Source organism: Arachis hypogaea, chromosome 15, assembly GCF_003086295.3.
Source record: "Arachis hypogaea cultivar Tifrunner chromosome 15, arahy.Tifrunner.gnm2.J5K5, whole genome shotgun sequence".
In the NCBI taxonomy this organism is placed as follows: domain Eukaryota; kingdom Viridiplantae; phylum Streptophyta; class Magnoliopsida; order Fabales; family Fabaceae; genus Arachis; species Arachis hypogaea.
The window spans coordinates 112233664-112256339 of NC_092050.1; the positions used below are offsets into that span (position 1 = coordinate 112233664).

Below are 22676 nucleotides of genomic sequence, written 5' to 3' on the forward strand. Positions count from 1 at the left end.
TGGTTACATCTTATAACCACTTCATTTCCTTCTTGTGTGCATTGTTCTCTATGATTGTAATCTTTGATTTGTTTAATTCTTTATGTCCATTATTTTGTGTAGACATGCATTTATATGATTGAGGCCATCGTTTCATAAAGCTCAATTACCCAAATAGCCTTACCTTTTATCAACCTTTGTTAGCCAATTTGAGCCTATGATTAACCCACTTTGTTCTTAATTTTAGCACATTACAAACCTTAAAGCGAAAAACAATAAATGTCCTTAATTTAGATCTTTGATTAGCTTAGGCTAGTGTGTGTGTACCATTCAAGTGTGGGGAACCTTGGGACATTGGTTGAGAAAAAGGTGTGTGTTGTATTTTTGTTGAAAATATTGGGAATTGGGTACATGCTCATGTGTTAATTAAATGTAAAATCATATGCATTGATGGTCTTGTATATACTTTATTGCAAAAAGAAGAAAATGAAAAAATGAGAAAATAAAAAGAAAAAAATATATACGAAAAGAAAAAAATAGACAGAAAAAAAAGAAAAAGAAAGAAATAAAAAGGGGACAAAATGCCCCAAAGTAAAGTTCAATAAAGATCAATGCATATGTGTTGTGAAATGAAAAGGAAATGCATGAGTATGTGAAAAAGTGAAAATAGGTAGTTATGTTAGCTTTGAAATTGTATAGGATGTCATAGGTTAGGTGGGAAGTCTAAGCTTATCAAGGATTCAAATTTCAAGTCCACTTGACCAAATATGCATCCTACCTTGACCCTAGCCCCATTACAACCTATGAAAAGACCTCATGATATTTGTATGCATGTATGAAATAATTGTTGATTGTTAGAAGAAAAACAAATCTTGGAAAGCATGATTAGAGGAGAATTGAGTGGATCGACCCTATACACTTGAGCAAATAGAGTGTATACACTTCCGGTGAGGGTTCGATTGCTCAATTACATGTTTTCACCTATGATCATCTCTTCTTGCAAGTTTATAAAAATATTTAATAACTCAATTCAATTGTGGATTAGATTTGCTATTGCCTTAGCCCTTGTGCCTATATATGTTCTCTTTAGAATTGATTTATTTTGACCAAGTAGTTGCATTCATATGGATAGTTGCATTTAGGTAGGTTGCATTTAGTTAGTTTGCATTGAATAAATGTTGACACCCCTTGTTTCCTTCTTGATTTAGCATGAGGACATGCTATGATTAAAGTATAGGGAGGTTGATAAACCCCAATTTTAGGGTTTATCCTGTGCTTAATTTAGGGGATTTTATGACCTTTTACACACATTTATTCAATGAAATAGCATGGTTTCATGATTGTCTCCTAATTTGTGCTTAAGTGTGAAAACATGCTTTTTAGGCCCTTAATTGGTTAATTTTGATTCCACTAGATGCCTTGATATGTTTGTTAGTGAATTCAGGTTGAAAAGGCTACGAATGGATCAAAGGAATGAAGAGAGAAGCATGCAAAGTGGAGAAATTATGGAAAATCAAGGATTGGGATGCTGAGATCGACGTGCACGCGTGGAAAGATGAGGTCGCATGGCGACACGTACACATACATGATGCGTACGCGTACATGACACGTACGCGTGGATGGCAATTTGTCAAGCGACACGTACGCGTGACCCACGCGCACGCGTCGGTGTTCGCACGTGACCCACTTAAAGTGAATCCGCTGGGGGCGATTTCTGGGCTTCCCATGCCCAAATCCAACTCATCTCTGATGCTATTTAACCCAAGGACTGAAGGGGAATCACAACTTTTGAACACATTAGTTTAGTTTTAGTTTAGTTTTGGAGGGAAAGTTAGTTTCTAGAGAGAGAAGCTCTCACTTCTCTCTAGAATTAGGATTAGGTTAGTTCTAGATTAGAATTTCTTAGATCTAGGTTAATTTCATACTTTGATTTACTTTTTCTTTACAATTTCTTCTTCTTCTATCTTTTCTCTCTCTAGTTTAGCATTTAATTCTTATAACTCTTTATTTTTATGTTGATGTACTTTTGTTCTTCCATTTTCATTTTAATGCAATGCATGTTTTGATTTCTTTTATTGATTGATTTGCTTTATTGTTGTTGATTCCTTGCAATTGAGTAGTGTAGATGCCTTCCAAGTGTTTGATAAAATGCTTGGTTAGTTTTTAGTATAGATTTTTCTCCTCTTGGCCTAGGTAGAGTAATTAGTGACTCTTGAGTTATCTAATTCCCTTGTTAATTGATAATTAGAAGTTGCTAATTAACTTGAATGCCACTAAAGCTAGTCTTTCCTTTAGGATTTGGCTAGGACTTATGGAATCAAGTTAATCCATCCATTTGACTTTCCTCTATGGTTAGGGGTTAACTAAGTTGGAGCAATGGACAATTATTGTCACAATTGATAAGGATAGCTAGGATAGGACTTCTAATTCTCATTCCTTGCCAAGAGCTTTTCTAGTTGTTAGTTTAATTCTTTTGCCCTTTACATTTCTTGTTTCTTATTCTAAAAACCCCAAAAGATACCTCATAACCAATAACAAGAACATTTTATTGCAATTTCTAGGGAGAACGACCCAAGGTTTAAATACTTCGGTTTATTATTTTAGGGGTTTGTTACTTGTGAGTTGTGACAACCAAATTTTTGTATGAAAGGATTATTATTGGTTTAGAAACTATACTTGCAACGAGAATTTATTTGTGAAATTCTACACCATCAAAAATCCATTCATCAATTAGCTTGCTGAAAGGTAAAGAAATGAAAAGACAGCAAAAATTGCAGAAGGTAAAAGGACTAAACAGCTGAAATTGAAATTCAATTAACAAAAGAAAAGAAAAATGCTCAATCTAGTTATCCTCCAATTTAGTAATTGTCAATACAAAACCAATTCCCGGCAACGGCGCCATAAACTTGATGTCACGAAAACTTGTCTCTCAATAAATTTCCACCGGCAAGTGCACCGGATTGTCGTCAAGTAAAAACTCACTATAGAGTGAGGTCAAATCCCACAGGGATTGGTTGGTTGATCAATGTTAATTGGAGAATTGTTCAAGTTGAACTGAATCAGAATTGAAATTGGGATTGCAGAATGTAAATTTGTGGGAAACTTAAATTGCAAGAAATTAAATGGACAGAAATTAAATTGCAGAATGTAAATAGCAGAAACTTAAATTGCAAGAAATTAGATGGGAATGGGAATTGAGCATCAAATTAAAGAGCAGAATGTAAAGAGAATGGATAGATCAGAAATGGAGAAGCTCATTGGGGTCAGGATGTAACACCCTAACCTTCAGCACGTCATGATTGCACCAAAAGTAAGGCGTTACTGACCTGTTTTCCTTATTTTACTATTTAATATTGAGCCTTTAGTTCGATGTCACATTTCAATTTTTAAGAAAATGTCGGAAAATTTTGTTTCTCGTCAATCAAAATTATTCATCAACAAACACAAGTAATAATAATCACATAATTATTAATAATGATAAATATTATACTAAAGAATTCAAATGAGACTAAAGAATGAGTTTTAAATCAAATTTTCTTTTGATTAACGCTTTAAGCAAAGCCTCGAAGTTTTATAAAAATTTCTGCAGCATTTCCTCTAAAACTCAGACTTTGCCACCCTTCAAGGGTCCCAACCAAATCATTTTCGATCCTCAAAGATCATTCCTGATAAATCCGACAATCCAAATCTAATGCCAAATCATTTTATAAATCTGAAAGCTAACCCGGTTCAATTTCAAAATCATTTCTCAAAATAAGCCTGTAAATCAGATTTTTAATATAAAGTTCCTTCTTAATGTAAATACATATTTAAATCAGGTTTTCAAAATAAAACACTTTTTCATATACTTTTTACAAAAATGTGGACAGCATCTCCCCTTAAAATTTAGATTTCACCATCCTTATGGGCTCCTTCTTTCTCTCAACATTTCACTAATCTGATTCCACAAACATCAATTCCCAAGTCGTTGCAATAGTACTCATTATCAGCAAATAAATCTCAAATTACCAACCAAACTAAGAAAGCAACATGACTAGAACTTCCAACAACCTTCACAGTCTCAATCCAAACTCGATTCACATTCTAGTTTTAACAAACAACACCAACTGAACACCATTCACAACCACAATTCAACAAATTCTCATCAGTTAATAATACTAAACTCTCGTAAATTACTTACAGTTATTTTTAATAAGTTTTTAGGCATTCTTAAATTAGAACATTTAATTTTAGAAATAAATCCCCTACCTCAGCTAGTCGAACTCAGAAATTAAATATGACAAACCCTCTTTTGTTCTAAATTTGCAGCAGCGACAGCATTCCACATAACCAGAACAGCAGCAGTGCCAATTTCCTAAGGCAGCGACAATGGTTGCACCAGGACAAAGGATTCGAATTGAATAGAAATCAAGAGCAAACACAACTCTGGAAATTTAGGACAAGGAATATACTAAATCAAACCATTCACAAGCACGGCAGTGACAAATTGAAGTGTGTAAATGGAACAAAATTAAATAAAAGAATAGACCAAAACCAGAACAGTAATAGTGCTACCGGCAACAACAGCAATGACGTCCCTTTTCAAGTTTGACGATGGCAGAACAACAGCTCTAATAGCGGCTAACTTCGGCGGCAGCAGGACACGACGGAGTCAAACCCTAGCAGTGGCGGTGGCGGTTTGACGGTGTGAAGGCATGGCAGCACGGAACAGCGCCTCGCTCCTACCCTGGTCCTTCGCGTTCGTCTCTCTCTCTCTTCGTGAAGCCCGCACACTGCGACAACCACGGCGGCGACAATGAAGCTCTAGTGGCAATGGAGGCAAGGCGGCGGCACAGGCAGCAACGTTTCCCTCCTCTGCGCTACCTCTTCTCCCTCAACGACTCTTCCCTCTCTCGCGCGCGGTTTCTTGCATCGATGGCCGCTCGGCAGCAGCGGCAGTGACAAGCCCAATTCGACGGCAACAGCGCGAAGGGCTTCCGCTACGGCGGACCAGACATGAGCAGAAGGAAGCTGAACGGTGGTAAGGCGCGATGCCGACGCAGCAGCCTTCTCCTTCCTCCGTTTCCCTCACTCTCAGATCTCTCTCTCTTTTCTTTCTTTCTTTTGGATTTTTGTTGCTGGGTGTTAATATTTTGAAAGAAAGGAAAGCGGTGTGGCGGTGATAGAAGGCTAAACGTGGCTAATTGAAGATTGAACAAGTAGTGGAGGGGGTTTTTACGTGTGTGTATGGGTTGGGTAGAAGGGATTAGGATTAGTAAAATTAAGGTTTAAAATTAGGGATTTAGGATTTGAGTTAAAACCAAATTTAATCAATATGATTAATTTTAAGAATATTATTTATTTTTCAAATTATAAATTATTATTATTATTTTAATTAAATACTCTAATTTAAAACTAGAGATAAATAAATAAATTTCTTTTTAGTACATAATATTAATCAAAACTTTTTAATTATTTTAATTATATTTAGAGAAATAATTTTCTTTAAATAAAATTATCAACAATTATCATAAATAAACTAATAACTCATTATTTATTATTATTTTTTTATAAAAAATGGGATTGTTATACAGGAGATGTTATAATTCTCCGGATCAAGTTCATTTTCATCTCTTCCTCAATCAATGCATTCATTGATCTTCTTGGCAATCTTAGGTGATTGGATCCTAATTTCTTGGCAATCCAATCTCTCTAAGCATGAACAATTGTCCAATTCCTTGATTTAAGTGCTCATGGGAAGAGATGAAGTATAGTCACTGATTATACCACACACATTCATATATCAAAGTGTTGGTAGGATTATATGTCACGATATCCATCCAAACCCCAACCTAATCCTAATGTGAGAAAGAATTCAAGCATGATTCTGTGACTTCTCTTTGAAGCCTATCACAGAACCCAATTACATTCAATTTCTTTCTGAAGACAATTGAATGATTAAATGAAGAACGAATTCTTTCTAGGCAGATCAAGAGAAAAGATAGAAGAAGAAGTATGAAAACTAATATTGATCCATTGAATTACACAGAGCTCCCTAATCCAATGAAAGGGGTTTAGTTGTTCATAGCTCTCAAAATGGAAAGTGAAATTCAAAAGTACATTGCAGAATGAAAAGTGTAGAGAAAGTGAAATTGGGCCGAGTTTTAGTACTCAATATCTAAGCCCCCCTAACTAACTTAAACTTTAAGCTATCTATACACTTCTTCAATTGGTCTTCAAGTCTCTGGATTGGGCTTTTGGCCTTTTCTGGAGTGGGTTGAAGTGGCTCCAATACTGTTGAGAGGAGAGGAGTTGAATTGCAGAGTTCTAGTATCCATGTTGGAGTCCACATTTGAAGGCAAACGTTGAGTCCAACGTTTTCTTAAGGAAAATTCAAATCTGGGCACTTTGAGCAACGTTCGCTTAGCCACGCGTGCGCGTGGATGGCCATTTTTGCCATTCCACGCATGCACGTCACCTATGCGTGCGCGTCGATGCAACTTCCCCAACTCCATGTTTTCAAACGTTTTGGCGAATGTTGGCCTTGGCGTTGGACCAGCAACGCTCCCTCTAACGTTGGCTCATCCACGCGTGCGCGTCACCCACGCGTGCGTGTGGATCATCGAAATCCACGCTCACGCGTACGCGTAGCATACGCGTGCGCGTGGATGCTAATTTCAAGAATCCCAAATTTGAATGATTATCACGTACGTTGCCCTCAACGTTGGACCAACAACGTTCCCTCCAACATTGGCCTACCCACGCGTGCGCGTCACCCACGCGTACACATGGATCATCAAAACTCCACAATGCACGCGTGTGCGTCACCCACGCGTACGCGTCGCAATAAAAATTTCCAATTTCCAGAAAGCAAACTGTATTGAAAAACATTGGAGGTAACGTTGGCTCACCAACGCTCCCTCCAACGTGGGCACCAGAATTATGCAGCAAATTTCCCTGTTCCTTTCCTCTCAACATTTGAGGCAACGTTGGTTGTTCAACTTGGCCACCAACATTGCTTTCCCTTTTTTCCTTCAATGGCCATTTCTTCAACTTCTTTTCATACTTTTCTTCACCTGTCATCAACCAATACATGCATCAAAGCCTTGCTAAAAGCATGAAGGATTGCATCATTCTTAGCACACAAGCAATTAAGGCATAAACCTCATAAAAATGCATCAAATTAATCATGTTTGAATGAATCACGATGTACATAAACTTTTAATCCAAATGCTTGCTTATAGCTCAAGAAAGTGTAAAAATCTACTAAAAACAAAAGAAAAAGGCTAGTGAAACTAGCCTAAGATGCCTTGGCATCACTGTGGTGGTGGAGGTGGACTCTGATAATAGGATGATGGTGCGGATCCATACTAGTGGTAGGGTGGAGGCGGATTCTAGTAATACGATGATGGAGCTAAACCATGCTGGACTAATACACCGCTCAATGACCCTGGTATGTCGGTATCGTCTCACCGCTGTCAATAACGACTTGCCAACTCATCCATCGCATCCCTAGTCGCACCTACGATCTGGAACATGTCATTGAGGTTTATCTCAACATCAGATCCAATGTCAAACTATGCCTGGTCCCAGGCGGTGTCATCAGCCGGGTGGTGACTGGGCATGGAGGTACCTGGCATAATCGTCCTGGCCATGTCGGCTTCATGCTCAGCAAAGAATGCATCAAATGGAAGCTCTGCATGTGTAGCAGGGATGTCATCCTCCGGTTGATGCACCACTATTTTGGGGTGCATTCTATGCTGAATTTAGGGGATTTTATCACCCATTTCCCACATTTATTCCATGAAATGGCATGGTTTCATGTATTTCCCCTAATTTGTGCTTAAATGTGAAAACATGCTTTTTAGGCCCTTAATTGGTTAATTTTAATTCACCTTTGATTCTACTAAATGCCTTGATGTGTTTGTTAGTGAATTCAGGTTGAAAAGGCTAGGAATGGATCAAAGAAATGAAGAGAAAAGCATGCAAAGTGGAGAAATCATGGAAAATCAAGGATTTGGGATGCATTCATCGATGCGCACGCGTGGAATATGAAGTCGCATGGCGACGCGTACGCGTACATGACGTGTACGCGTGGATAGCAAAAAGCCAAGTGACACGTACGCATCGATGCTCGCACGTGACCTCATTAAAGTGAAAATGTTAGGGGCGATTTCTGGGCTTCCCAGGCCCAAATCCAACTCATTCCAGAGCTTATTACATGTAGAAAACAAGAGGAGTTAGGGGGAGAACACATAATTGAGTTTACATCATGTTTTAGTTAGTTTCTAGAGAGAGAAACTCTCTCTTCTCACTAGAATTAGGTTAGATGTAGATTAGGATTTCTTAGATCTAGGATTAATTCATGCTTTGATTTACTTTTCCTTTACAAGTTATTGTTCTTCTACCTTTACTTTCTTAGTTTTGTACTTTAATTCTTGTAATTATGTGCCTTGTTGTTGATACACTCTTGTTTCTTCTATTTTTCTTTAATGTAATTTATGTTTGATTTCCTTTATTGTTGATTTGAATTGTTGTCATTACTTTCCTTGCAATTAGTAGTTGTAGATTTATATTTCTTGCACACCGGTATATCCTCCTGTCGTACATACTTATCCTCCTCGTCTAACAAGTGCTGGTCTCTATCACCGTCCTGACGATCTCTGTCATCCCGCCTGATGCACTGATCGCGGGCCCTCTGTGTCGATCTCTGGACATCATCTTGAGATCGCCTCCAATCTGGGGCATCCCGTGGTAACTGTAACTCATCGCTTTGACCAAGAGTCGCAAGGAGGATATCGTTTGATGGGGCTACTGCTCTAGGATCAGCAAGGACCTCCTCCCCCAAGAAAAATCTAACTCTACAGGCCTGCTACCACTAGGTAAGGTACTCATGTGTCGGACGAATGTCCGGATGGCCATCGATCATAACCAAGTGCTGTACCTGGTAACGGCCCCTGAATAGATCGTACCACTCACGGTGTACGTCGGGCCACCAGGTGTCATCTCTCCTCGTCGTCTTGAAAAGATAGTTGTCGACATTCACCGGATCCACAGGCCTATGCTGCTGCCCTCCTAGCTACCTCTTCACTCTGTCAACATGATGAAACTCTACAAAGTTAAAGCAGATGAGAGGGAAAACATCCCTCCTTGTACAAATCTATGCGTCACTTATAAGCTAGTCGAGCACAATCTAACGTAGATGGAGATCTTCGTAAGGTGTACACCGAAACTGTTCACATCGGGTTAAAGTACCGTAATTAAAAACGATATACCAATGCATGGAAAAAATATAGAAACCACAAACCGTTATACCTAGTCAAATGTCAGGGCATTGATACGACGACGCAGACTATGGATCCTGCCATCATGACAATCTCTACTTTGCTGCCCTAGTCCTGCCAACCTACGCAGAATAAAGAAAGTTGAATAGGATTTAATTAATTATATTCCATTACATAACACGTGTTCAATGTCTACTACTTGGAAAATTAAAAATTATTTACAATATGTATGTACCTATAATCAAGTGGGAACATGACGAAGTCGTATCTCGCCGGACTAAAACACAGGAACCTATGGTAGATCCACGAGACAAGAAGTGGCATACACCCCGCAATGTCAATCACATCACACCCTACCACAGTGCACAACGAGCGGTACGTATGACAGAGCAATGCAGACCCCATGACAACTAGCTGTACCGATCGAAATCCTCCAACAGTGGCAGCCATCTCAAAGGGACAAGTGTATCCGACTTGTCCGTGAACAAACCCTCCCCCCCCCATAAGCATCATTTGGTAGCACTGGCATACTGACGGGGTGTATTTGGGACTGTCCCAGCAGGAATGTGTGAAACCCTGTTCCTGACACAGGTCATCCTCACCCCAAAAACCTGCTTTCCTCCTTTCGGCTGTGGTGGTGGCTTGGCGCCACATAAATCCTCAACCCACTCCCACGTGGGGTGTCCATGCCATTGCTAGAAGGCTCTGGTCTAACCCCCAATGGGCTCCCCAGCAGTACGCAGACCAATGTTGTAGGCAACATCATGAAGCGTAATGCTGGTCTCACCCTATGGAAGGTGGAACATGTGGGTCTCGAGTCTCTACCGCTTGACAAATGCAGAGATCAAGAAATTGTAAAATATGAAATTTCTCAACTCTACTGCATGCCCAAATCCAACCTCCCTTATATAAGGCAACAAGATGGCCGACAGCGGGAGACCCAGGGTCACACGGTGTGACAACGATAACCGTGGTCTCTGCAATTTTCAAAACATTTACTTGTTCATATTAATCTCGTCTAAACCATTACTTGTTGCTAAACATTGCTAAAACTTATAAACAACCTAGATAAACATTTATATTAAATGCAACAGATGCCTATTTATTGGACTAACAAGTTAAATGAGAGTTACTTATTTTATTTATTTAACTTAACTCACAATCAGTTACCTATTTTATTTTTTAAACTTAATTAATTACAATCAATTATTCTAAGTATAAAATACTAGGTATACCAACAAAACTAATATAGATCTTCTAAGGGTTAAGTACGATTTTGGTCCCTAAGGTAGGGGCTGAAATTTTTTGTCCCCAACCTTTTTTTGCTTAAAAGACCGTCCCTAAGATTTAACTTAGTTTTAAAATCGTCTTTTGGACCAAAATACCCTTTTTCTTCTTTTCCAAAATCAACCAGAAGTAGATGCAAAAGCAGAGACAGAAGCAAAAGTAGAAGCAGAAACAGAAGCAGAAGCAAAATTAACAACAATGAAACAACAACAACCAGAAGCAGAAGAACAACAACAACAATAGATAATAGAATCAGAGCAACAACAAAAGCAGAAGCAGAAGTCGAAGCAAAAATAGGAGTAGAAGCAGAAGCAGAAGCAACAACAATAAAACAACAACAACAATGGATAATAGAATCAGAACAACAACAACATCCAGCAAGGAGGACGAAGAGCAGTGGTGATCGGCAAGGAACATCAACGACATGGCTCGATGGTGACCGACAACGGCAGTTCGCGATGAGGACGACGGCAGGGCGTGGCGAGCTGGACGCGGTCTCCCTCAGCGCCTCTGTTCCTCTCTTTTCTTCCTCTCCACTTCTCTTTCTCTCTCCCTCTGATCTCTCCTCTCTTGCCGTTAGTGTGAGTGTTTCCTGAGGAAGAAAGGAAATGGTGAGATCTGACGGTGAGATCCAGTGACGAGGACCGAACGACGAGGAGGAGAGACGGCGGCGAGGAGCAGCAGCAGCGGATTCCCTTCCCCTTCCCTTCCCCACCTTCCCTTCCCCTTCTTCTTCCCTGGAAACCCCCTATCCCCAAGTGTGATTCCCTTCCAAAGTTTTCCCTTTTCCAGTTTTCTTTTTTTTTATTTTATATTTTTTTAGTTAGAAGTAATTTGGTAATAAAAATAAAAAATTTGGCAAAAAATACGATTTTAAAACTAAGTTAAATCTTAGGGACGATTTTGTAAGCAAAAAAAAGGTTAGGGACAAAAAAAATTTTCAGTCCCTACCTTAGGAACCAAAATCGTACTTAACCCATATTCTAACTTAGTCTACTCACTATAACTACCCCCATTAACTAAGTTACTAAATACTAAAGACTAAACATCTATACCTATTATTCACTAATAATAAAAAAATGTTAAAATACTAACCTCAAAATCTAAAGCTCCAGCTACGTGCCAAGTAGCATTCAGTCTGTTGATGTCTCCTTCGCGGGCATATTGTTGGGGGTCATATTTCCTAAAGGAACTCAAAATCAAGCATTTAGAAGGTCACAAAGTGAAAAAAATGGTGGTTATGCACAGCAATCTCAGATGCTGTGATATTATATATGCATGCGAGTTTATCTCGGATATTGACTCCACAATTACGACGATTGTGCATATTTCGGGGACTGAGACCCCCTTCACGTAATGTTCATATCTCAGATACTCACTGTCTGATTTCTATACTTATACATATTCCGAATGCACTCAAAATATGACTCGGCATCATTCGATCATAGTACGGAGTCTTAGACATCAAAATATGCTTATTTTTTGAGTTACCCCTTAGCATCCGAGATGTGTCCAAATAATATATTTTTGTAAATATCTCTTTATTTATTTTCATAATTTTTATATTTATTTAATTTAAATTAAAAAATTCCTAACATTGGTTCGGTTTCATCAATTTTCTAAGAAAAATCAAACTGAACCAAATCGAAACAACAAAAATGTTAAATTTATAATTCAAATGATTGATTTTCTGTCCCCTCTCGGAATCAAACCAAACCGAACCACGATATATTCTACGAAAACATTATAAATGAAGTACTTCAAAGAGTATTGTCTCTTTGAAAATTTGGAGTAATCATTTTTTATATTTAATATTTCTCAATTCTTACGTTTATTATTTTTTCTATATATGTTAGTGGCCTCTTTTACGACAAACGGATAAACGCGCTTTCATCTTAGTATATATCAAATATGAAGGATGAGATTAAACGTTATTTATAAAGTATAGACACTATTTTAATTTGTCGTGTTCATGTATCGGACATATTTTAGATACGATATTTATTGATATTTGTCTGATACACATATTTTTTGTATCTAACTATATTTTAATAAAAAATAAAAAATAAAATTTTGGATATATTTGGATACACCTAAATATCATTACGTATTAACGTGTCCAATCTTATTTTTAATATGTATTCTTGAAATGAGTTTAAAAATACTTAAATAGTATATATTTGTATACTAAAATCAGCCACCAATGTATTTGTGTATGAATACATGTGTGGTTTAATAATATATTTTTTCAATATGTATTTATATTCCAACATATTTATACTGGTGGCTGACTTTGGTGAACGATTTTTGTATACACTTAATATAGTCGTATTATTAATTATTAAAATAAAAAATGTTTTAAATATTTTATATTATTAAAAAATAATTAAAATTAATTTATATTTTAATATTAATAAAATATCAAAATATTAATGAAATATTAAAATATCATTATAATTTATCTAAAAAATATTTTATATTTTATATATATCTTGTATTAGAATATTTTATAAGAATTTTAAATTTGTATGTCCATATATCCTGTGTCGTATCGTGTTCCGTGTTCGTATTAGTATTCATACATCATAAAATATTATTGTTGTTGTTATTCTATTTTTATATAAGAGAGATATAAGAAAATTTGATGTACAATTTTTTTAAATATTTTTCATTATATAATTTATAAGAAAAACATTTTATTAACTTAAAGAATTAAACTTATGACCTTTTAATATATACATTAGTAAAAAATAATTGGAATCGTTGTTACTAAAAAATGATAAAGAATTATTAAAATTTATTATTTTTTATTATTAATTGATTATTAATATTTAAAAATATGAAATAAAATATATTATTAAATTATTAAATTAAAAATTAAATTAATAATTAAATAATAATTAAAAATAAAAATTTTAATACCACCTAACATTTTTTCAAAGAGCAAAAATCATAATTGTAGCGTCAATTACGCCACTGATGATTTGTTGGGTTAGCATGCATATGCATATATATGTACATGAAAAGGAGAGGAGGAATAAGATCCTAGAGGGAAAGACAGGGATAGGTGAGACCAGTCCGGGACACGATAAGATTTTACAGTAACGAGCAAACAGACTACTCAAAAATAAGATTCCCCTTGCCTGGCACATGCCGCATGCCGCACGCCACCCCCCTTTTAAAATCTATTACCGTTTTGTTAGGAATTACTTTTTTTTTCTTCAATAAACAATTAACTAATAAAATAGTGAATTAATAGAGATCAAACATATTAGGCACTAAAAACTGATTTTCAAATTTTTATTAATTAATTTTCTATATTTCAAGTATAAATTTGCTTAATAAGTGTCTTTAAGATACTTAATAAAAATATTGTAAATATAAGATTTCGATACTCAAAAATAAATTTAGTTTATTTATACAAACGAAAGAAAGAGCTTTCTAAAATAAAAGTAAAAATAAAAAAAATATTTTATATTCAAATAAATTTACACAAAGTCATAAATTAATTTTTAAGAATAATAGAATTAAATGATTTAGACATGATAAATATATTAGTATTTTTTAAATTTAAATTACAATTATAATCACACTAAATAATATATTATTTTTGTTTGGAGGTTTTGGTGAGTTTTCGATCAATCAAGTTGGAAAAAAAATTTTCTTGTCCAATCACAAATTAAGTCAGAAAGACAACTTGTAAAGATACTCTAATACCTAAATTAGTTGGGCGTCACAAGATTTTTCATATAAAATTGCACCTACTCTTTTCATGATGTACTCTTCTTTTTTTAAAGGGGTATGATACTCGTATGGTGACAACGTATCATAAAGGACTATCGGGTAACGAAGACCAGGATACGGTACAATAGAGCAATACCATTGGAAGATCAGAGTACACTAGTGGATCAACCAAATATGAGGCAACCAACAAGAAAATGGTATGCCTTAATTATGTTAAAAAGGTAAATATTATTAATTATATATATGATATCATATTGTTCAACCATTCCTTTCGGCAGGAGGCTGAGCTGGGTTGTAAGTTCTGTCGAAGCGAGCTATTCGAGAGGACCCACACCAAGAAGAATGATTGCCTAAAATGAGTCGACAAATGCTTAGATGAGACTGCTGTAAGTTTTCTGAATCTTACCTTTATTCAAATATTAATCAACTAAAGTATATCTATTTATTTAAAGGACTAAACTTGACAAGTGTTTGTTCATTATCTCTTCGAGGAGGAATTAGTAAAGGTCCTTGAGAAGCGTCAAACACAGATCGCTAAGGACGGTCTGACCCTCCCCATTTTAAAAGATGAAATCTGGACTTAGACGGTCAACAGTCACAAGAGAGAGATAATATATGAGGTTGGACTTATTTGCAGTTTTTCGATGCTGATGAATTCTTCACTGTCAGCAGACCAACAGATATCAAGGATCAGATTACCCTACTCAATAGAGAGCTGACACGATAGATGGAGTAACACTGGAAGTTGTAGACAAATTACCAGTAAGAGCGAGAAGAGTGAATATATGCTTATCAGAGATATAAGAGAGAGATCGTCCACATGAGCACAGAGTTTAATGGGATGAGGACTCAGGTGTCCCAGATGTATTTCTTGTATATGCAGCACATGTAAAGCGGCTTCTTTCAACCGTACATATGGCATGCCTCTTTCCCCTTCCACCTCTTCTATATCTTTTGCATCCTCTACCATGACCACCATTTGCTAGACCCTCACTGACGAGCACCGAGAGGACCCAAAGGATCATTATGATGAAGATGGCCTAGATGATGATTATGCTTAGTATATTTTGTAGTTAGGACTTATTTATGCTATTTATCATCGATTTGTGTAAGAATAATATATTTTATTACTTAATAAGTTACAAATAATGCACTATTTATTATTTATATTCAAAATTAATTTAAATGTCACGTTTTATAAATTATTATTCAATAATATAACAGGTACTAAAAAGTATAATTATAAAATGAATGTAATCTTAATTATTAAAAATTTAATTTTATCGACTGCTCGGCCATCGATAAAAATTAAATATTTCATAAATTATAAAAAAATTGGTTTTAATTATTACCAATGGTTTTTTCATCGGTAAATACAAATTATTTTTTAAATAAAAAATAAATATTGCTAAATATAAATTATTTTTTAATTATTTTTTTGATAATGCTTTATTACCGATGGTTGAACCATCGCTATAATTATTTTAATATTACTGACGGCTCGAGCTGTTAGTGAATTGAGATTGAATTTTTTTCAACAAATCATTTATTTATGCATTTTTACTGATGTTGATACCATTAGTGTTAGTGAGTCATCAACTCAAGTGGAATACACAAGCCAAAAGAAAAAAGAAGTGGCAAAAGCCATAGTGAGAAGAAAAAGAAAAAATTGAAGAGTGAAAGAAAGAAACAAAATCAGAGAGAGTGAAGGAGAAGAGATCAACAAAGGAGAAGAGAAATAGGAAAATAAAAGGCAATTTCAATGTGCTTTTACTGAACTAATAAACTTGCTTTATTTCTAATAAAATTTTAATATGTTATTTCTAGTGTAGAGATGAACATTAGGATATAACTTCCTAGTTGTATTACCTTTTTTTTTTTTATCTGATTTGAGATACTACTTTATGGAGGTTTATGTTGATTCTATCAGTTTTGATGATGTATTTTGTTGATTATTGAGATGTCCTAATGCTACTAGGAAGACTGATTATATATCCATTATTTTAATAGTGAAACGTTTTACTGGATTAGGTCCCATGGATTTTTTGTCCCTCTTTTGGGGAGTTTTTCCACGATTAAAATTTCGGTGTTTGATTATTTAATTTATGCCATTATATTTGCTGCTTAGAGAATCTTTTGAGTTGTCTATTTAATTGCACATGTTGTAAAAAGTATTTTGGTTCTTTCACTGTTAAATAGATTCTTATGTGAACTTTAGTTTTCCGAACAATGTAATATTTAGAGCTTTGGTTGTTTATTTATGTGCTTGATTAAATGGAGAAAAACATCCATGGGTCAAATATGATCAAATTAATTTCTAAAAATTACTCGATTTGGAAGACCCTCATGGAAGATATGATGTATAATAAGGACTTGTATGATCCTGTGAAGGGGGATAAATCCAAAGGTACCAAATCTGATGTTGAATTAAAGAAGCTGAATCGGAAGACAATTGTTTTAATTAGGCAATGGCTTGATCTAGTGTGTATCCGCATGTTGATACTGAAACTAATGCTGAAAGATATGGAAGAAATTGAAAGAGTTATATGAAAGGAAGAATGTGCAAAACAAAGTATTCTTGATACGTGCTTCAAATATTCATGATATGAAGAGTTCAAGTGTTATTTAGAAGATATTAGTTTATATTTTTAGAATATTTTAATTTAATTTGATGTATTTTGATTTTGTTTATTTAGTTACTAGATTGGGCCTTATGCTTGTGAGCTTAGGGTTTTCTATATTTTAACCTAATAAGAGGTTATAAATATATTATAAACTAGTGTAGTCAGAATACAAAATGATTTAGAGATTTGAAAATGCCTTTTTGGTTTCATGATGAAACCATAGTGTGGATAATTGAGGTTGAGGAGTCCATCTCTTATAGTATTGGAGAATTGAGTAGAAGGTTGATGAGTCCATTCGATTCAATTCCCAAACTATGACGTTGATAAGTTAGGATGAAAAGTCCCTTTCTTGTTGCATCAAGAAATTGGGTAGAAAGTAGAGTAATTCTCTTTGTACTCAATTTCAATCTATTCTTTTTATTTCTATTTCAATTCCAATGTATTTTTTTTTATTCAGTTTGAATCCTTATCTTCTTATTTATCTTTTATTTCTTTATCATTTAGTATCATAGCTTATGTATTAGATTAATTCTTATTAATCTAAATTTGTTCTCATTTTATAAAAAAAAGAGTTCAATGTCTGTCGCGTCATTCTTTATGTTCTTGTGTTCGTATTTTCCATTTTTATTATTGTTTTGTCCTTATTCTAATTTTATTGTTTACAAAAATTAAAAAAAGTGCAAAAAAAAGAAACTATCTCCTTTGTAATTATTGCCTTTTCATATACTATTTTTTCACCTACAAGATTCGAGGACGAATCTTTTTTGAAGATGATGAGAATGATACGTGCTTCAAATGTTCGTGATATGAAGAGTTCAAGTGTTATTTAAAAGATATTAGTTTATATTTTTAGAATGTTTTAATTTAATTTGATATATTTTTATTTTATTTATTTAATTACTAGATCGGGCCTTATGTTTGTGGGTTTAGGGTTTTCTATATTTTAACCTAATAAGAGGACATAAATACTTCATAAACTAGTGTAGTCGCAATACAAAATAATTTAGAGGTTTGAAAAGCTCCTTTTTGGTTTCGTGATGAAACCATGGTATGAACAATTGAGGTTGAGGAGTCTCTATTTTGTTACATCGAAAAATTGGGTAGAAGGTTGAGAAGTCCCTTCGATTCAATCCCCAAACTATGGCATTAACAAGTTAGGTTGAGAAGTTCTTTTCTTCTTGCGTCAAAAAATTGGGTAAAAAGTAAAGTAATTCTCTTTGTACTCAATTTCAATAATCTATCCCTTTTGTTTCTATTTCAATTTCAAGGTATATTTTTTTTATTCAGTTTGAATCCTTATCTTCTTGTTTATCTTTTATTTTTTTATCATTTGGTATCAGAGCACAAATAATAGATTAATCGTTATTAATCTATGTCTGTTCTTCTTGTATAAAAAAAAGAATTTAGTGTCTCACGTCCTTTTTATGTTCTTATCTTTCTTATTTGTATTTCATTATTATCTTGTCATTATTGTTAAATTTATATTTAAAAAAAAATTAAAAAATATACAGTACATAAAAGACAAAAGAAAAAAAATTATCTTTCTTGTATTTGTCCTTTTCATACACTATTTTTTCAGTTACAAGATTCGAGAACGAATCTTTTTTGAAGAGGAGGAGAATGATATGTGTTTCAAATGTTCGTGATATGAAGAGTTCAAATATTACTTAGAAGTTATAAGTTTATATTTTTAGAATGTTCAATTTAATTTGATGTATTTTAATTTTGTTTATTTAGTTACTAGATTAGACTTTGTATTTGTGGGCTTGGGTTATGATACGTGTTTTAAATATTTGTGATATGAAGAATTCAAGTATTATTTAGGAGATATTAGTTTATATTTTTAGAATGTTTTAATTTAATTTGATATATTTTGATTTTATTTATTTAATTATTAGATTGGACCTTATGTTTGTGGGCTTAGAGTTTTCTATATTTCAACCTAATAAGAGGATATAAATACCTCATAAACTAGTGTGTAGTCGCAATACAGAATGATTTTGAGGTTTGAAAACCCCTTTTTTGATTTTATGATGAAACCATAGTGTGGACAATTGAGGTTGAGGAGTCCCTCCCTTGTTGCATCGGGGAATTGGATAGAAGGTTGAGGAGTCCCTTTGATTCAATCCCTAAACTATGACATTGACAGGTTAGGTTGAGGAGTCCCTTTCTTGTTGCATCAAGAAATTAGGTAGAAAGTAGAGTGATTCTCTTTGTTCTCTATTTCAATTTCAATGTATCTTTTTTTTATTCAGTTTGAATCCTAATCTTCCTATTTATCTTTTATTTTTTTATCATTTGGTATCAGAACTCAGGTATTAGATTAATTCTTATTAATCTATATCCGTTCTCCTTTTATTAAAAAAGGAGTCCAGTGTCTGTCGTGTCTTTCTTTATATTCTTGTATTCATGAATTCATTTGTGTTTTATTATCGTTTTGTCGTTATTGTTTAAAAAAATAAAAAAAAACATACCGTGCAAAAAAAAAAAAAGGAAAAAAAAACAAAAAGGAAAAAAATAAAAAAAATTATCTTCTTTGTAATTATTGTACTTTCCATATACTATTTTTTCACCTACAAGATTCGAGGACGAATTTTTTTTTGAAAAGGAGGAGAATGATACGTGCTTCAAATGTTCGTAATATAAAAAGTTCAAATGTTATTTAGAAAATATTAGTTTATATTTTTAGAATACTTTAATTTAATTTGATATATTTTGATTTTGTTTATTTAATTACTAGATTGTGCCTTATGTTTGTGGGCTTAGGGTTTTCTATATTTTAACCTAATAAGAGGATATAAATACCTCATAAACTAGTGTAGTCACAATACAGAATAATTTAGAGGTTTGAAAATCCCTTTTCATTTTTCATGATGAAACCATGGTATGGACAATTGAGGTTGAGGAGTCCCACTCTTGTTGCATCAGAGAATTGGATAGAAGGTTGAGGAGTCCCTTCAATTTAATTCCCAAACTATGGCGTTGACAAGTTAGGTTGAGGAGTCTCTTTCTTGTTGCGTCAAGAAATTGGGTAGAAAGTAGAGTGATTCTCTTTGTACTCAATTTTAATTTATTATTTTTGTTTTTATTTCAATTTCAATATATCTTTTTTTATTTAGTTTAAATCCTTATCTTCTTATTTATCTTTTATTTTTTTTATCAATTCTTGATTCAGAAGCTAGTCAATATGAAATATATTGAAGGTAAATCAATGCCGGAGTACTTGAGCATATTTCAGAAGACTGTGAACTAACTGACAAATAATGGCATCACTTTAAATGATGAGTTGCAAGCCTTATTGTTACTGAGTTTTTTGCCTGATAGTTCAAAAATTCTGGTTGTGACTCTGACTAATTCAGCTCCAAAAAGAAAGTTAACATTATTAATGGTTAAAGAGAGCATGTTGAATGAAGAAGGCAGAAGAAGAGAGCGAAGTTTGATTAGTGCCACCTCCTAGTCAGAAGAACTTGTTTCAGAGTCATAGGGGAGAAGTCAAAGTAGAAAACCTCATAGTTCTAACAGGTCAGAGAGTCGAAGCAAGTCAAGATGAAAGTAGAAGCCAAGAAAAAAGTTTATTTGTCACCATTGTGGCAAGTTGGAGGCATATCAAGAGGTATTGTAGGTTCTTGAAAAAAGAGTGATGGGAAGCAGGAGCCGGTGAATTAAAAATTTATTAAAATGGTTACGTTGCAGGTATAGTTCTTAACTCACCGAGAATCTGCTTATCAATTTAGAAATATGTCACAGAGAGTTTAAATTAAAATTACTGGGAGTTTTAAGTCCTAGGTCGTCTCCCAACGAGTTGCAGAAAAGTGTGCTGTTTTATTAATCAGATGTTCCAAGAAGTTGAGCTAAGTAAATTGGAATTTAAATTGAGGATTTTTAAATAATATAAATAAAAGCCTTGACTGGAAATTGATTGGTTAGAATCTCTATCATTGATGGTGTGATTGTAAGATTAATTTATAATTAATGGTTGTTCAGTTTGGTTATCCTTTACTAGGTAAGGAAAAGTCAAACAAGTGGGAATGCCAGATCTGTTCACAAGTTGCAACCCACTTAGTTCAAAGGGATTGGCGTCGGTGACAGGATAGCAATCCAACATTCAACCGAATTACAAATTTTCTTTCAATCCTTCCAACTCAAGAGTTCCTTTTAATCAACTCCCCATCAAGTAAGGAAACTACTCACGCATTGTAAATAAAGAATCCATAGCGCATGAAAGGAAATTAAAAGAAGACATGATTATTGGAATTGAAATTGAATTAAAAAGAAATAATCCTTGCATTAAATAATCATAAAAGTACATGAATGACAAAATTGAACATAACAAGGAACATGGAAGAATAGAACTAAGTTAAGAGAACAAACTAGAATGATGAAGTCTTGATGAGGAAATAACTCTTCTCACTGTTCCAATGCTAAGACCAATTGAAAATTAAAATTCTAAAAACTAGAGAGAGAAACCTAAGAGAGTGAAAAACTAGATCTAAAACTACTGAATGAATGTCTCTGTTGTTTCTGCATATTCTCTGACTCTAGTCTGCTGTTTCGGGCCGAAAACTGGGCCGAAATAAGGTCCAAAATCGCCCCTAGCGGATTCTGCAGATTATGCAGATTGCACATGTCACGCGATCGCGACGTCCATGCGGACGCGTCGCTTGCGCTTTTTTTCCTCTCCACGCGTTCGCGTCGTCCACGCTACCGCGTCGCTTGCGCTTTCCAATCCACGCGGCCGCGCAAGCCATGCGGCTGCGTCACTGTGATTTGTGCTCCTTCGCGCGGTCGCGTGAGTCATGCGACCGCGTCACTTCTCGCTGGTTATCTCCTCAAATTCTTGTGTTCCTTCCATTTTTGCTAGCTTCCTCTCCACTCTCCATTTCATTCATGCCCTGTAAAGCCTGAAACACTTGACACACAGATCACGGCATCGAATGGAATAAAGGAGAATTAAAAATAAATAATTAAAGTCTCTAGGAAGCAATTTTCAAACATGTACTGAATTTAGGAAGGAAATCTAAATGCATGCTAAATTGATGAATAAGTGGGTAAGGATCATGACAAAACCACACAATTAAACACAATATAAACTATAAAATAGTGGTTTATCAACCTCCCCACACTTAAACATTAGCATGTCCTCATGCTAAATTGAAGGAGACAAGGAAATAAGTATGAACATGCAGAAACTCATGAAATGCAATGCAGTCCTACATATATAAATAAATGCAACTATATGATTATTGTCCACTTGATCAAAAGTAAATAAGCCCTTCAAAACAGTTACAAATCAAATTCCACTAATTCTATCATTATACAATAAAACCAATAAAAGTGCAAGAAGATAGCTTATGAAAGCAGGAAACATGAAAATTCAAGCATTGAACCCTCACTGATAATGTATGTACGCTCTAATCTCTAGTGTATAGGGTAATCACTCTATTCTTCTCTAGTCATGTTTTCTAACTTTTGTTTTTCTCCTAACCAATCAACAACAGTTAATATACCAATGCAACATCATGAGGTCTTTTCAGGGTTGTAATGGGGCCAAGGTGCAGGTAAGGATATACATATGGCTGAGTGAGCTTTATAAATTGAATCTTTAATTGACCTAAGCTCTCACCTAATATACATATATTCTATTACTTTTAAATTCATGCTTAGCTACCCATAATTCCCTTTTTCAACCCATACTCATGTTTCAACTTTGTATTTTAATTCTATCATATCTGCATTGATCTTTGAATTCTGAATTTAACATTGGGGTAATTTTGTCCCC

General features: G+C 34.5%; 1 long non-coding RNA gene across 1 annotated transcript; it reads left to right on the plus strand.

The window, feature by feature from the left end:
- The first annotated feature begins 14248 nt into the window (after positions 1–14248).
- Positions 14249–15449, plus strand: LOC112750477 (uncharacterized). The gene is made up of 3 exons (XR_003175847.2): positions 14249–14470; positions 14552–14659; positions 14775–15449. It is a non-coding gene; the product is annotated as an uncharacterized lncRNA (long non-coding RNA).
- The last annotated feature ends 7227 nt before the right edge of the window (positions 15450–22676 follow it).